Source organism: Canis lupus, chromosome 23 (assembly GCF_048164855.1).
Source record: "Canis lupus baileyi chromosome 23, mCanLup2.hap1, whole genome shotgun sequence".
Lineage (NCBI taxonomy): Eukaryota > Metazoa > Chordata > Mammalia > Carnivora > Canidae > Canis > Canis lupus.
The window spans coordinates 12,039,560-12,055,655 of record NC_132860.1 but is presented as its reverse complement, the minus strand read 5'-3'; the positions used below and the strand labels follow the sequence as shown (position 1 = coordinate 12,055,655).

The 16,096-nt window shown below is 36.0% G+C and overlaps 1 protein-coding gene across 34 annotated transcripts in view; it reads right to left on the bottom strand.

Annotated features, from left to right (window-relative positions):
• SOX6 (SRY-box transcription factor 6) overlaps positions 1-16,096 on the bottom strand; it is a 633,064-nt gene that overhangs the window by 21,279 nt on the left and 595,689 nt on the right. The window lies entirely within an intron of this gene.

Genomic DNA, 16,096 nt, shown 5'->3' with positions numbered 1-16,096 from the left:
AAGAAGATGGTTTCAGATGACAAGTCTAAAGGCCCTGCTGACGGAGGCCTCCAAGACACACGGGGCCAAATTCACCTTGGATGTTTTTATACACCTGGTGCATTTTCACTACCACCGGCTGCAGGTGGAGATTCGGCAATGCCTGGCATTATTTTTTTATTTTTTTATTTTTTTGCCTGGCATTATTTTACGCTAACCTCTCCTGTTGCGATTCTTCCCTTCAAAAGCAGGCTCTCACCTATCATTTTAGCCTCTTTTGTCCCAAACTGAAGCACTTCAAACTGCCTCTTTACCTCAAATAGAATTCTCTTTCACAATGTTACGCCTTGTCCAGTGGTCCTCTCACTGCCTGGAAGCCCCATCTCCTACTTCTTCACTAAATCCCACTAAGCCCCACTCAGCTTTCAAGGCCTACCCAAACGTGGTATGTTTCACAGATTAATGAATTCAATAAAAATATTAATTGAGGAATGAATGACAATGAGTTAGGCATTATGCCAGGGGTTAGGGCACAACAGACCCTGCTTGTAAGGAGCGCCCAGATCAGAAGGGATACAGACCCCAGGCAATTATCACAAGAGTGTATGATAAGTGCTGTAATACCGAAGTATACAGGGCACCAGGATGGCATCAGACAAGACAGTCAGCTAATGCCTCTTAGGAGAGGCGATGTCTAAACTTTGTCGTGGATGATGAATAAAGATTAGCCCGTGAATAGGGGAGGGCTGTAAGGACAGATGGGAAGGGTAATTCAGGGCATAGGAACAGCATTTGCTATGATGCTCCCCAGGCTGCATTAGTTCCCCTTTCTTTTATGCTACATGCTCCAAAGTAATTACTTGTTTATGTGACTATCTCTCACTAATCTTTCCAGTCCATCCCCAGGAATATGAAACTCCTAAAGTTGGTGTTTATGTTGTACTCATTCTTGTATCCCCAGGATTTCCCACATAATAGATATTCAATAAATATTTATTAAGTAAAAGATTGGTTTTCAACTTATATGCAAAACTACTAGACTAAAAGGCATTTATTTCAAGGGTCCTGATACATTTTTCTGCTGTTTTAGGGTAGTTCGTAAACATTCCCCAATGAAAGTATATCCAAGTCTCTGATATTTTATCATTTCCAAAGAGGTGACTCTAACCAGTAACATACTAGATTAAAAGCTCTTTGAGAATATGGCAAGAACTGGTTCTTGTTCACTGCTGTATCCCTAGGTTCTAGTAAAGCACTAGGCATATAGAGTTTTAATTAGTAAACTATGTTAAATTAATGAATGATTAGATAAATGAGTGAATAAATGAATGAACATAGGTCTTGCTTGTTTTCATGAATCCTACCAACGTGACACAAAGATGTATGCTTTGCAATGTGGCATCAACTAAATACCCCTCTATAGATGGAAAAACTTCTATAGCTAAATGTAAAGTGGTTGGACTGATGGCCTCAGCCAGGGTTTCTGCTGCATAAACAGGAAAGCCTACTCCCAAAAGTTTAGAAGCAAAATATACATTAAAACCAACATTTCCACTTTCTGGAAAAAGTAAAGCCTTTCAGCTCAGTGGAGTGATTATACAGGAACAACATGGCCCAATCAATCTCTGGCCCTTCCACTCTATTTCTAGATACCTTGATTAAGTAGAAATTTGTTTGTGTCAGAGCTTGTAATAAATTAGAACATTAAAGTGCACTATTATTTGACAAATATGATCATCATTTATAGCAAACAAAAGATAGGATAAAAGGGCCCAACTGACTAATATTATCAATTCTTTTCTATACATGAAAGAGGGCAGAAGGGCCACTATTTGAAGACCATGCAAAAATAATATATTTCATAAACAGCCCTTCTTTTAGGCCTACTAGACAGAATGATCCCTTACATGAAAAGTCTCAGATCCCAAGATGCATAACTAATCTGCTACCTTTTTGCCACCATACCCACAGTACATTAATTTCATTTAAAATGCACTGACCATACAGGATAAATTGATTTCACTTTATATGGGTTTGACAGCCATGTTTATTGTGCAGTGAAATGTAGTGTAGCTTCCAGCTGACAATATCCATCAACACAGGGCAATATGCTGACTGCTGGGCCAGATGAAGGCATACATTACTCTGGAAGTGAAACACTCATTCAGATACGACAGTGTCTTCTCCTGAGGATCACCATGGTAATTTATGATGCCCTCAGTGCCATTACTTTACAACTGACATGGATTCAGCAATTTATATACTTGCATGCATACACATAAAAGGAGACAGGCTGGTGGAGAATGTCAGATGCAAAAACATTTCAATATTATTCTAAGTTAACTACTATGCCACAGGTGATTAACATTTGAGATCCGCTTTTACTGTCATAGCTTTCTCTCCACCTCTAGCAAAACCAAATGGTCAGCTTCCATTTACTTATTCATTGAAAAGATGTATTTTATTGTGAATGGGAAATTTTACTATCCAACAGACTGACAGAAATCATGGTGGATTTTCAGACCCTGGTCTTAAGTAGATCTTCTACTCCATACCAACTGATTCTCCCAGATATGTCTTACACATGCCCCATCTCTCTCACTCTCTCTCTCTCTCATTCCATACTTCAATCTTAACATATCCTTCTCACTCTCTTCTACCTTATTAAATTCTACTCTTTTCGAAGGGACAGACTCGGGTCTCACCCCACCAACTACCCTACATTGACCTTGCCCCTTTCTCCCATACTGCATATTGTCTACGTGACACTGACAATGATTAATTACACATGAGATATCTAGGACTCACAACAAATGCTCCCATAAATTTGGAAATTCAAGCACAGTACAAAGTATAAAAATGTGAATTAAGAAATGGAAGATAGAAACACTTCAAGGCATGTGTGCATCTCTTTTTTTTCTTGCCTCCTCTCCTCCCTTTTAAGGAAAGTCAAGTGAAAAATGAATGAGGACATCCTGACCTAACCTAGGAATATGATATCAATGAACCAAGATTTGAGAAGAGACTTATTCAGGGAGACCAACATTTGAAACTGCTTTTAAACCAGACTTGACATCTGATCAGAGTCAGAATTTTTAAAAAGTATTGAGGACACAAAACCAAAAGAATATTTAGAAAGTGTTCCTTAGCTTAGCTAAAGTTTGCTTCATGAAACAAAATGGTTAAGGAATTATTGTTGCATCAGAAGAAATACATGACTGGGTATGTGTGTATAAATTCAGAAATTTTAAAATGAAGATTGTATATTAGGTAAGCCTTTTAAACACATAAGGAAAATGTTATAGAATACTATAGAATTGTTTTCCAAAGGTGTGCTATTAGTCTGAATATTTGAAGCCTAAGATCCACTTTCTGTTACAATTAAAAGCTACATATCAAGTGTGATTTCATACTGCTTCCTTCATTTTTTAAAATAACACCAGGCTAAAAAATTTTAAAAAGCACTTCATTCTAAAATAGCCAATGCTCTTTGTCAGAATCCAGAATTGTCCTACAGAATGTCTCACAATTCTATGACATAGCCTCTTTTACTTTTAAGAACAGAGGAATCATTTGTGAGTTCAGTGTTCACAAACTAGCTCCTCATGGAAAGCAGTTCGAAGAAGCCTTGACCCAAAGCTCTGCACCTAGAAACTACTGCTTTCAGGCTGACCTAAGTATTTGTAATTACAAGCAATAGTCATCCTAAATGACACTTACTGAAAGGCCAGGAGGTCAACACTACCACACTAGGCACCACAGGAAAGCACTGTTCCACTGCACCCCAGGAATTCCTGCTCTCTTCAGCTTCCCCAGGGGGTTTGCTTTGATTAATTCATCCTTTGTCTTCTCATATCATAGTTTGGGTAAGGCAAACTTACAGTTAGACAAAGAAAGATAGTCTATGGGGAGAACATAGAAATTTCGAAGGCAAAGACTTCCTTAGAAATCTGTGATTTAAATGATTTAAAGAGAAGACAGAAAGTTGAGTTTTTCCAGGTGGGTTGGAAAGAAGGCTAGTGTAACCATCATAGACTATGGCAATGGTCCTGAACTAATCCTAGAGAGGCCCCCTTCCTGGGTAAATTCCAAGGGTTATGTGAGTGAATGAATAAGTGTTTGGGGTGTGTGTGTGTGTGTATACACACACTCTCCCTAAGGAAGAACTTTGGCTAATTCTATAATGTGCCTAGTACTCATTTATTTATGCATTAATTCAGCAAATACTTCTGACGAATTTCAGATAGACCCAATATTGTGATTGGGTATATAAAGAATGATAACACATGTGCCTTTTTAAAAAGGGATCTGGTCCAGTGAGGGAGACAGACACATAAATGGAAAATTACAGTGTAAGACCCACAAAGGTAATTTAAAAATGCTCTGAAAGCAGAGAAGAGAAGCTACTGATGTTGTTGGAATGAACAAGGATGAATATCAGGGAGGCTTCGGAGATGCAGTGGTGCTTGAGCAGCATCTTAAAAGAAGAGGAAAAATTTACTAGCAGTTATAGATTTGAAAGTATTCCAGGCTAGAGAATTAGTATGAATAAAGGCATAGAGTTATAATGAAAGATTAGTAGGGTTTTGGTGAATAAAAGAAGCTGACTATGGCTTGGGTTTATAGAAAAAAATAGGAGAATACTAAGGGAAGAAATTAGAAACATAAGTAGGGGGCAGATTGCTAACTACCTTGAATGCCAAGCCAAGAAGTCTTTAAAATTTTTAAGTAGGATAGTGACATGAACAAATATATTCAAGGAGACATCAAAATGGAAACTAAATGAGAAATTCTCTCTGAATACTCTCTATGATTACTAATGAACTGATAATAAATCTGTAATTTATAATCTGCAATGTAACAAGCTGTGCAAGCAACCAGTAAAATACGACCTAGAGATAACAAAAGAAAGAAAAACTGAGATGACTCACATAATAAAATTAGCAAACAAAAGCTTGAAAGTAACCATTATAAACATGTTCAAAACTTAAAAGATTATTGTAATGAATACACAGACAGGGTAGAGGGAACTCAGCAAGGAAATGAAACTAGAAAAGAAATGGAAATTCTAGAACTGAAAAGTATATTTGAGATGAAAATTCACTGATGAGGGGCACCTGGGTGGCTCAGTGGTTGAGCATCTGCCTTTGACTCAGGGCATGATCCTGGGGTCCTAGGATAGAGTCCTTCCTCAGGCTCACCATAGGAAGCCTGCTTCTCCCTCCACCTATGTCTCTGCCTCTCTCTCTGCGTCTCTCACAAATAAATATATAAAACCTTAAAAGAAAAGAAAATTCACTGATTGGATATTACAGAAGTTTGGAGTGCAGATAAAGGGTCAGTGAACTTGAAAATACATCGAAATAAATTAATTATCCCATCTCAAAAATAGAGAATAAAAAAACTAAAATATCTCTCTCAAAAACAGAGAATAAAATAAACTAAACATAAACAGAGACTCAGCAATATGTAGAACAATATTAAGTCTCCTAAAATATATGTAATTGAAGTTCCAGAAAGAAAAGAGAGAATCATTACTGAAAAAATATTTAAAGAAGCATTGGTTGAAAATTATCTGAATTTGGTGAGCATCATCAACAGGTTCAAGACATTCATATAAATGCAGGCAGGGTAAAATCAAAGAAAAGCAAACCTAGACACTAGCCAAACTGCTGAAAACCAAAGACAAAGGGGAAATTCCAGAGAAACAGGATACATTACATACAAGGTGACAATAATACAAATGATCGCTGATTATTCATAAGAAACAATGAAGGCTAGAAGACTATAGAACATCTTTAGAATGCTGAAATTTTTTTTTAAACATTTTTTTAAATTTTTATTTATTTATGATAGTCACAGAGAGAGAGAGGCAGAGACACAGGCAGAGGGAGAAGCAAGCTCCATGCACCAGAGCCCTATGTGGGATTCGATCCCGGGTCTCCAGGATCGCGCCCTGGGCCAAAGGCAGGCGCTAAACCACTGCGCCACCCAGGGATCCCTAGAATGCTGAAATTAAGTCAATTCAGAGATTTACGTAGTGAGTATATGCTCCAAAAACAAATGTAAAATAGATTTTCAGATAAATATAAGCTGACAAAATGTACTCCTATAGACCCATACCACAAGACATACTCAAGAAAATTATTCAAGATGAGAAATAATATCTGACAGAAACTTAGATATACAAGAAGAAAGGAAGAGCATCAGCAATGATAAATATATGACTTCAAAAAAAAAAAGCCCAACTTTGTTTTCTTCTCTGGATTTCCTAATAAACAGCTGATTTTTAATGTTTTAAAAGACAAGGGGCTATTTAATATAAAATATAACACTGTACTGTGGGATTTATAACATGAAGAGGTAAAACGTGGGAGAACAATAGCACATAAGCACAAAGGATAAGGGTAGTAAATGGAATTAAATTGTTAAAGATTGCTTTATTTTGTGAAAAGTGGTATAATTTTAACTATGGGAAGACTCAATTAAGGATTTATAGTAAATCACTAGAAACAACAACTAAACAAAATACAAAAAGGTAGAGCTGAAAAAAAAAAGGTAGAGCTGAGATGCCAATAGAATAATTCAAATGGAAGACTAGGAAAGGACTCAAAAGGAGATAGTAAAAAGATCAGTGGTTGCCATGGGTCAGGGAAAGAGGGATGAATAGGCAGGACATAGAGAATTTTTAGGGCAGTGAAAATACTCTGTATGATGCCAGAATGATGGATATATGTTACTTTACATTTGTTCAAATCCATAGAATGTACAATACCCAGAGTAAACACTAAGGTAAACTATGGACTTTGGGTAATTATGATATGTCAGAGTAGGTTCATCCATTGAGTGGACCACTCTGATGGGGTGTGTTGATAATGGGAAAAGTTATGCATGTGTGGGGAAGGGAAATCCCTGTACCTTCCTCTCAATTTTACTGTGAATGGTACACTGCTATAAAGAAATAGAACCTTAATAACAATAGGATTCAACTGACTTAAAGGAAAGACAGAAGGCCAAAAACTGAGGGAACAAACAGAACACAAATAGCAAATTACGAGACTTAAGCCCATCAAATTCAATAATCACATTAAATATGAATAAAGTAAATAATCCAACTAAAATCAGAGATTTTCAGAATGAATAAAGGGTTGAAATCAATGAACTACAAAACAGACACAGTAAAGACAATTTATAAAGCCAAGGGTTAGTAATTTAAAAAGATCAATAAAATGGATAAAGCCCTCGTTAGACTAATCAGCAAAGAGAGAAAACAAAAATCCCAGTATTCGGATTGAAAGAGAGGATTTTACTTTAGATACTACTTGCATTAATAGGATAATAAAAGAATATTGTGAATAACTTAATTCCAATAGACTTGACAACTTAGATAAAATGAACAAGACACAAACTACTAAAATTCACTCAAGAATAAATAGAAAACCTAAATACTCTTATGGCTCATAAAGAAACTATATTTATAGCCAACATCCTTCTCATGAAGAAACCTCCAGTCCCAAATGGTTTTAATGATAATTCTTTCAAAAATGTTTAAGGAAAAATTAAAATAGTTTTATGCAAACTAAGAAAGTAGAGGTTGAAGGAAAATTCTCCAATTTTTTTTTTTTTTTTATGAGGTGGCATCAATACCCTGGCAAAGGATTTCAACATACATGCAAAAGTTCTTAATAAAATATTGGTAAATTAAAGCCAGCATTATGTTAAATAGATAATAAGTCATGACTAAGTAGGATTTCTCTCAGGAAAGTAAGTAATTTAACATCTGAAATCAGGCAAGGTAATCACCATATAACAAAACAAAGGAAAAAAACATGATCATCACTATAGAGTCAGACAATGGTTTTAAAAATTCAATACACACTCATGTCAAAAAATCCCAGGAAATTGGTAATAGAAGAGAACTTCCTCAGTCTGATAAAAAGCATTTAAGAAAAACCTGTAGGATATCATATTTATTACTGAACTACTACTTTCCTAAAAATGAAGAATAAGGCAAGGGATGTTTACTCTCACCATTGTTTATCAACACTCTCCTGCAGTAAAGAAATAAAACATATACTAATTAGAAAAGAATAATGCTATTTATATTCATAGATAATGTAATTGTTTTTTAATGAAAATCCTAAGGAATCTGCAAAATAATTATTAAAACTAGTAAGTGAATTTAGCAATATTGCAATATAAAATATAAAAATATAGAAATCAATTGTATTCCTATATATTAGCAGCAAACATTAGAAAATATTTTTTTAAGTTTACATTCATAATAGCATCAGAAAATAAAATACTTGGGAATAAATTAAACCAAAAAAATGTGCAAGACCTTTGCATAAAGACAATACATTTGTCAGTTAAATTAAAGAGGACCTAAAGGAATAGAGGAATATACCATGTTTACAGATCAGAAGAGTCCATATTATTAAAATGTTAATTCTTTCCAAATTTATCTATATATTCCACCCAATCCCAATTAAAAAATCTCCAAAAGACAATTTTGTTTTAGAAATTGGCAAGCTGATTTTAAAATTTTTATAAAACATAAAGGAGTAAGAAAAGCCAAAACAAACTTAAAAACGTTGGAGGATTCAAAGTATTTGATTTCAAGATATGACATTTGTAAAAAACCAGAGTAAAAAAAAAAACAGCATGGTATTGGGACAAACATAGACAAATAGACCACTAGCATAGAATTCAAGAGTCCAGAATTAAACCCCACATATATGGTCAATTGCCAATAAAGACTAAGGAAATGATAGTCTTTACAACAAATAGTGCTAAAACAAGTGGATAAGTATGTGAAAAAAGATAAACCTTGACCTCTTATGACATAGTACTCTCAACAATTAATTTGAAATGAATCATAACCAAACCAAAAACTCAATGAATACATAGGAGAATATTTTAGTGACCTTGGAGTAATCAAAGGTTCTTAGATATACCCTATAAAGCACTAAATATACAAGAAAAATGCTAAGTTGAACTTTATCAAATTAAGACTCTGCTCATCAAAAAGTTGTTTAAAAATGTCAAAGCACGGACTAGAAAGAAATATTCGTTAAACACATATCTGACAAGAACTTATATCTAGAATATAAGAAGAACTTCTACAGAAAAATAATCTAATTTAAAAATAGACAAAAGACACGACACTTTACAAAAGAAAATATAGTTATGGCCAATGAGCACATGAAAAAGTATTCCATATCACTAGTCATCAGGAAAATACAAATTAAAATCACAATAGATACCACTTCCCGCCCATTAGAATGACTTACAATACTAAACGTTGGGAAGGATATGGAGCAACTGGAACTCTAAAATATTGGCGGTGAAAGTATAAAATAGTGTAACCATTTTGTGAAACAGTTCAACAGTTTCTTAAAAAGTAAAACATACTTACCAATAACTCAGCATTTTCACACTTAGGTACTTACCCAAAACAAATAAAAATTTTGTCCAGAAATAGATTTATAGAAGAATATCATAGCAGTTTTATTCATAATAACCAAAAACTGAAAATAACTGGAGAATGGACAAATTGTGGTATAGCCATATAATGGGATACTATTCAAAATAAAATTGTTTTAACTCTTAGTTTAAAAAAAAAAAAAACAGCAAAAACGAAAGAATCAAAAGAAGACAGAAAAGCAATCAAACCAAAGTAATCTTTTCCTGAAAGGTTTTTTTCTCCGTGGACCTGAGTATATGGCATATTTAGGCTATTGTGAACTCAAAGAGTTGGTCTCATTTACGTTAATAATAATTTTTATTGTAGAAATATATTAAGGAGGGTAAAAAGGCTTCTTAATAAAAAGAGATATAAATATATACCATTGGGTTGCTTAGCAATCACAGTATTTTAGGCTACTTCAATCTATCAACAGAATAGTTGATTTTCTCCTGTGGGATTCTGGAAAGAGTTACATGATACAGTTAATAGTCCCTTATTTGGGTTAATGGAAATAATGATAACGAATACATCAGAAACAAAAATATAGAAGATGAAGGCATTTTACAAAGGGACTTGAAAAACTAGGAAAGATGGAAGGTATTAATTTCACCATGTTCATCCCACCAAATCTATCTTACTATTGTAGAAGTCTAATTCACTGTGCTGTAGGAATGGCTGACAGCTGTCTGTCTATGATTTTGAAAGTTCTACAAACTTTACACTCCTGCTTATGCCAGAAAGGGAACTGACTTTCATTATAAAAAGGCTGCTTGGAATTCACATTTGATTTCTTCTTACAAAAACAACAAAACAGAAAATAATTAGACTATTCTTGGGTGCCTGGGTGGCTCAGTGGTTGAGCATCTGCCTTTGGCTCAGGTCATGATCCCAGGTCCTGGGATTGAGTCTCACATCTGGCTCCTGCATGGAGCCTGCTTCTCCCTCTGCCTATGTCTCTGCTTCTCTCTGTGTGTTTCTCATGAATAAATGCATAAAATCTTAAAAAAATAATAATTGGACTGTCCTTTTTGTTTACTTGACAGGAAAAGACATTCTATGGCTGAGCAAGAGTCTTAACCATTAGGAAAGTGATGTGTTCATCTTATGAAAAGGGATACAAGGGGTGAAGGCTATGGTTTGCCCTCTATGTCTTTTATATAAGATTAGCTAGGGAGGTTAGCAAAAAATTACCTATTCATGGGTGCCATGATTTAAAGAAGGCAAATGCAAAATATGGATACATCTTCTGAGCTCACAGCTGGTGTAAGAATAGGAACCACTGGTGAGGAACCAAAGGTGAACTGCCTGTGGTACTTTGATTAAGGTGTTGATTCTTCATTTGTCCAATGTAGGGGAAGGACACAGGCAAATTTTCATTTCTCTGTTTTCATATTAAAGTTCTTTAATCACACTAAAAACAAATACCTTACTTACTTTGACTATAGAACTTTATAGCAAGAAATTCACCAAATAACCTAGATAGATAGATAGATAGATAGATAGATAGATAGATAGATATTGTATACACATAAATAAAAAATTCCATTGGGCATTTTGGAAACAATCATTTCATTAGACTAGACTAGGCTGGAAGTCAGTTTCCAGGACAGACATACCATGTGTGCCAAGTACTTTTATATACAATAATATTTACAAAGGGCTTTCAGGAAATACATTGTCTGAATCCTCTTTCTAATCCTTTGAAATTGGTAGAGGGATAGATGTTTTCACCCCACTTTAGAGATGACAAAGACCAAGGCTCAGAGAGGTTGCATTAGCTTCCTCTGGAATAACCAGATGCCGGTATGCTGTTAGGAGCAGAGCCAGATCTAGAACCTAGGTCTTCAGACTTGCCACATGGTCCATTTGCCCTACACCAAAGCTATCCCAATCACTATTCCATGATCTGAAATAACTGAATTTCAAAGCTCACCATTCCTTGGCTGGAGCATTACTCTTCCCCTGTGAGGATGCCATTTCTCTGCCACAGCTAGGCACATTAGAGGAGCCCATTACCAGTTATGAAGTTCATGCCACTGTCTAATTGGTCTCTGAAATACTGCCCCACCAAAGAAGCAAGAGCATGCAAAGAAAGCATGGAGGACTGAAATTACAGCAGGAATTAAAACTATGCTAAATTAATGCATTCCTTAGTTGCAGGATTATGAGCAAGTGTTATCGTGGGTAAGGCTTCTATTTTTTTCCTGTTGGAAACTCCATTCTCTTTAAAAGATCAACAAGAAGAACCAAAAGGGAATTCCCTAAGGTCAGCTCTGAGGAAACATAAACCTCTAATTCAATAACTCTGCTACTGCTCTGAAAAAAGGCTTTATTATTGCAACATCCATATGGAGCCAATTGGACATTAATGACTAATCAATCCCTCCCCTTTCTATTCTACTTAAAGTGTCACAAACCATGTTTAGATTAGCCCATTTCCTGCTTAGGATTGCTCAAGATGTCTTTTGTTCTTTCAGGACCAGCCTGATGGAGGCAGCTTAAACAAACACACGACCAGAGTGGCGCAGGAGTTATAAAGTGCCATATGTGAATGAACAAAGGGGCTATACTAAAGCCTTTTGTGGTATTTGTTAATGTTTTTCATCTGAGCTTAAAAAGGCTTAATGACTTTGTGGTGAGCTGATGCATGTGGCTCGTGGCTTTGCAAAATGAAGGAAATTCTAACCAGTGATATACCAGTCTGTATTTTCAAGAGTCTCTTGCTTTCAGTTTTGGTGCCTATGTTTACTTTTTTTTTTTTTAATTCTCAAGTTATATTTGCTTTACACAGATAGCTAAACAGAGACCTTCGTCTTGTTTCAATTATAGGATCCAAGGGCAACTGGGAATAACTTAGGTAATCCTTTATTTTAATGACCTGAAAGTAGCAGAGAACATCAAATATCCTACTTATTATCTATTTGCTATTTGTATGCACAGAGGAAAGTTTACAAGCTGTTGAGCCCAAGCAAAAAGATATCATTTAAGTTTGAACCAGAGACCACTGTAGATGAAGTAAGACAATAATAGGTTCTGGCTTCCTAAGTTTTCAGAAGAATCAGGCTCATATTCAAGTAGGTTCCCTTGGAGAATACAGAGGCTGGGAAAAGGTGGTAGATTAAATAATTCATGTTGCTCAGCAGTTTCTGGCTTCATCCAACTCAATACACTACCATAGACTCGACATGAAATTAAGGAGCACAAACCAAGATGAAGTGCATCTCAGAATTAGTTAACAAGGATACTACTAAATCCATCCTCTTGTTTCCATCCTTGTCACTCATCGATTGCCTTGGCCTCACTGTCTCTGCTGGACCATTATAACACTAGCCTTCTCACTGATATGCTTACTTTCAGCTTTGAGTCCCCAGTCTCCACTTAATACCTTTCCTAATTCCATCCACAGTGATCCATCACCAATGCAATTCTGACCAGATTACTCCTGTATTTAAAAGTCTTCCATGGTTCCCTAACCATTCCCTTCATCCCAAAAGTTGAAGTCCTTAGTAATACTTTCTATGACCTGTGCCCACCTTCTTCCCGAGACTGTGCAACCCAAAAGGGTAAGGGAGGACTATGTCTTATTCATAACTGTATCCCCAAGGTATTCTACACAAGTGGGCATAAGGTAAGTACCCAAATGTAGAGAGCAGTGGACATCTTCAATAGTGAAAATTTTAGGGTAAGACTCAGATACCAACATGTTGCTTTAGAACCTGAGAATTTGGGACTCCTGGGTGGCTCAGCGGTTGAGCACCTGCCCCTGGCTCAGGGCATGATCTGCAGTCTCAGGATCGAGTCCCACATCAGGCTCCCTGCCTGGAGCCTGCTTCTCCCTCTGCCTGTGTCTCTGCCTCTCTCTCTCTCTGTGTGTCTTTCATGAATAAACAAAATCTTAAAAAAAAAAAAAAATCTGAGAATTTCTGAAATTAGATTTTGTATAAATCCCATTTTATTATATCCTATTAAATACCTTGCTTACTTGAACCCTCTGTAAAATAACAAGGCTTTGATGGGAAAATATACCCATCGTTGTCTGGGACTGAGATCACTGGTTCTAATCTGACTTCTTTTATTGACTTGCCACACCATACGATTCTGAAATCCCAGCTTCCCCATTTCCTGGGAAATCTTGAAAGGATGGTAGGGCAAGTCTGAGCTTTTTGGAAATATTAAATCTGGAAGCTATTCTGAGGTTGTAGGGCATGTGTAAATATATACAACTGAAGCATTTGAAGAGGCATATGATAGAGCTTCACTGGATAGCAGAGTCACTACAAAATACATAAAACGTGCTCACAGAATAAGAGAATTTGAACATGAGAGGGATATCAAAGATCACCTAATTCACATTCCTTATTCCACACGAGGAAACTGAGGTTTAGAGAGGTGAAATTGCCCAAGTCTCACAGTTAGTAAGGGGCAAAATCACAAGGAACTCAGATGTAACTAACCCCTAAGTTCCACACTTGCCATTAGAATTAATTTCTAAAATAGTCAGTTGAATTATTTCAATCATATCTGGACTTCCTTTTAAAACTCAGTAAAAGTCATTTAATTGGTTTCTCTTCTCCATTTGTTTTAGGGAATTTGCCTTTTACTAGAATGAGAAATGCAGATCGTGGGCGCAGTAGAAACTAATTTTTTTTTTTATTAGGTTAAGGTATGAAAATAATATTAGAAGGATTTTGGGGCAACCAACTCATTTCCATGATCCACCAAAATTTCTTCACCCCGAGAATCTGGTCAAAGTATTTGAAAGGTACCTAATAATTGTAAAGTGTGAAAGACTGAAAAAAAATGTTCAAGTTTCTATTTCTCATTTCTTTTTCCTGCTTTTTAATGAAAACCAACAGAAAACGCTATTCCAATAAACACAACCAACTCAGCTCATCTTGGAGAAAAATGGGAGTTGGTATGGCTAAGATGCTGCATAGTTAGTTCTGGGTTTTAACTGTACATTTTACCTTTCCTAACTTGGAAAATTATTTCCTTTCTCTAAATGGTAACCCCATCTGATAAAAGAGAGCTAATCATTTATGCTTGGAAGGATCCTTGTGAAGATTAAACAGGAATGTAAATTTTTTAGCTCATCTACTAGAACCCAGGAACCACTCACTAAACAGTAGTTGCTGTTAGAAATAGTAGCAGTAGTAATGGCCAGACAAGTTAGCAGAATGTCCACTCCAGTACCTAGGATACAGCCGGTGTTTCACTCATAACTATTCCATTTCTAATCTTTCCCCATACTTGGTGATATTTCCTGTACTTCACAGTCCTGTTCTCCAGAGTAGTTATAAAAAGAAGCAAAAGTCAGCTGTAGAGCGCAATTTACTACTTAATAGAACTCCTTTTCTGGCCCAAAGCTAAAAATATTCAAAATGGTCTCTATGATAAAGAGCTAAAATGTTTTGGAATATGCATAGGACGCAACCCCCAAAGACCATCTCCTATCCCCCAGTTCCCACATGTGGAAACTGTAACCAGATGATGCTGCTGAGTCCTGACCAGAAAAAAAGGGAAGGGATCACTGTCATGTGAATTTATGGATCAGCTTTTTATAAAGGACTCATTTGGAATGACAAAGGATTAGGATTATTGACCGATGGTAATAAATGAAGGGCAAGGCAGTTTCAGGGACATTTGACAGTTGTTTTTCTTTCTCCTTTACTAACAGTTCTGTTAAATTTGCAACATAGAATGTCCATTCTCCTTTTCCATTTTGCCCTCATGTGGGACCAGCCTTCCCAGTGAAAAGTGAGCTTATATTCAAGCACCATGGGGTGATTTCTCTACCATGAAAGTAAACCAGTAAGCCGCAATTTGTATTTTTAGTGTAAATTTAAAATGGTTGAATATATTGCTTATGAAATTTTCCTCTCCAGGGCTGAGACTTGGGATATTAAGTTTTAGTTCAGAGTTACTTTTTACAGCCTCCTCCTAAATGTAAGAGTCTGCAGTATGATGCAAATGCGGATGCATTCTTACATACTCCCTTCCCTCTGGTACCAAGACCTAACATGGGGCATCACATCTAGGGGTAAGTATTCACTGAACAAAGACAATTGGAAAAAACCACTGGCCACTAGCAAGAGGCAAAAGTACAACAGATCTGTAAGATGTCCATCAATCACAGTGGAAAAAGTGAAATCACACTTTTTTTTTTTAAATGAGTAATATACCCAGGAAGAAAAGAAGTAGTTTTAATATGACTTGGATGAAAACCCTCCTAACACCTACTCAGCTCTCTGAGGATGTTATATGAAGAGATACCCATTGAATATTCCCTCTGAAAGGCTATTAAAGAGAACAGAGGAATAAAGAGGTGAACCACAGATCTCCCACACTAAACTAACTGCTGGTTTTGCATTATTTTTAACCTCTGTGATCTAAGCCGATCTTGAATGATTAGAAATTAATGCCTGTTTGTTTGGTGGCAAAGTCTAAATTCTTGAGCGTGGCATTCAAGGTCATCCACAATATGGAGCCCAGGGATTTCTATAACATGTTCAATTCCACAAATATTTACTGAGTACAAACAATAGGCGAGGCTTTTACTGGGCTTGATGGGAAACACAAGGGTGAGAAAGATGATTCTTCCCTTCTAGAACTTCCTTATGAATGACTATGTGCTTTACTGGGTCTGCT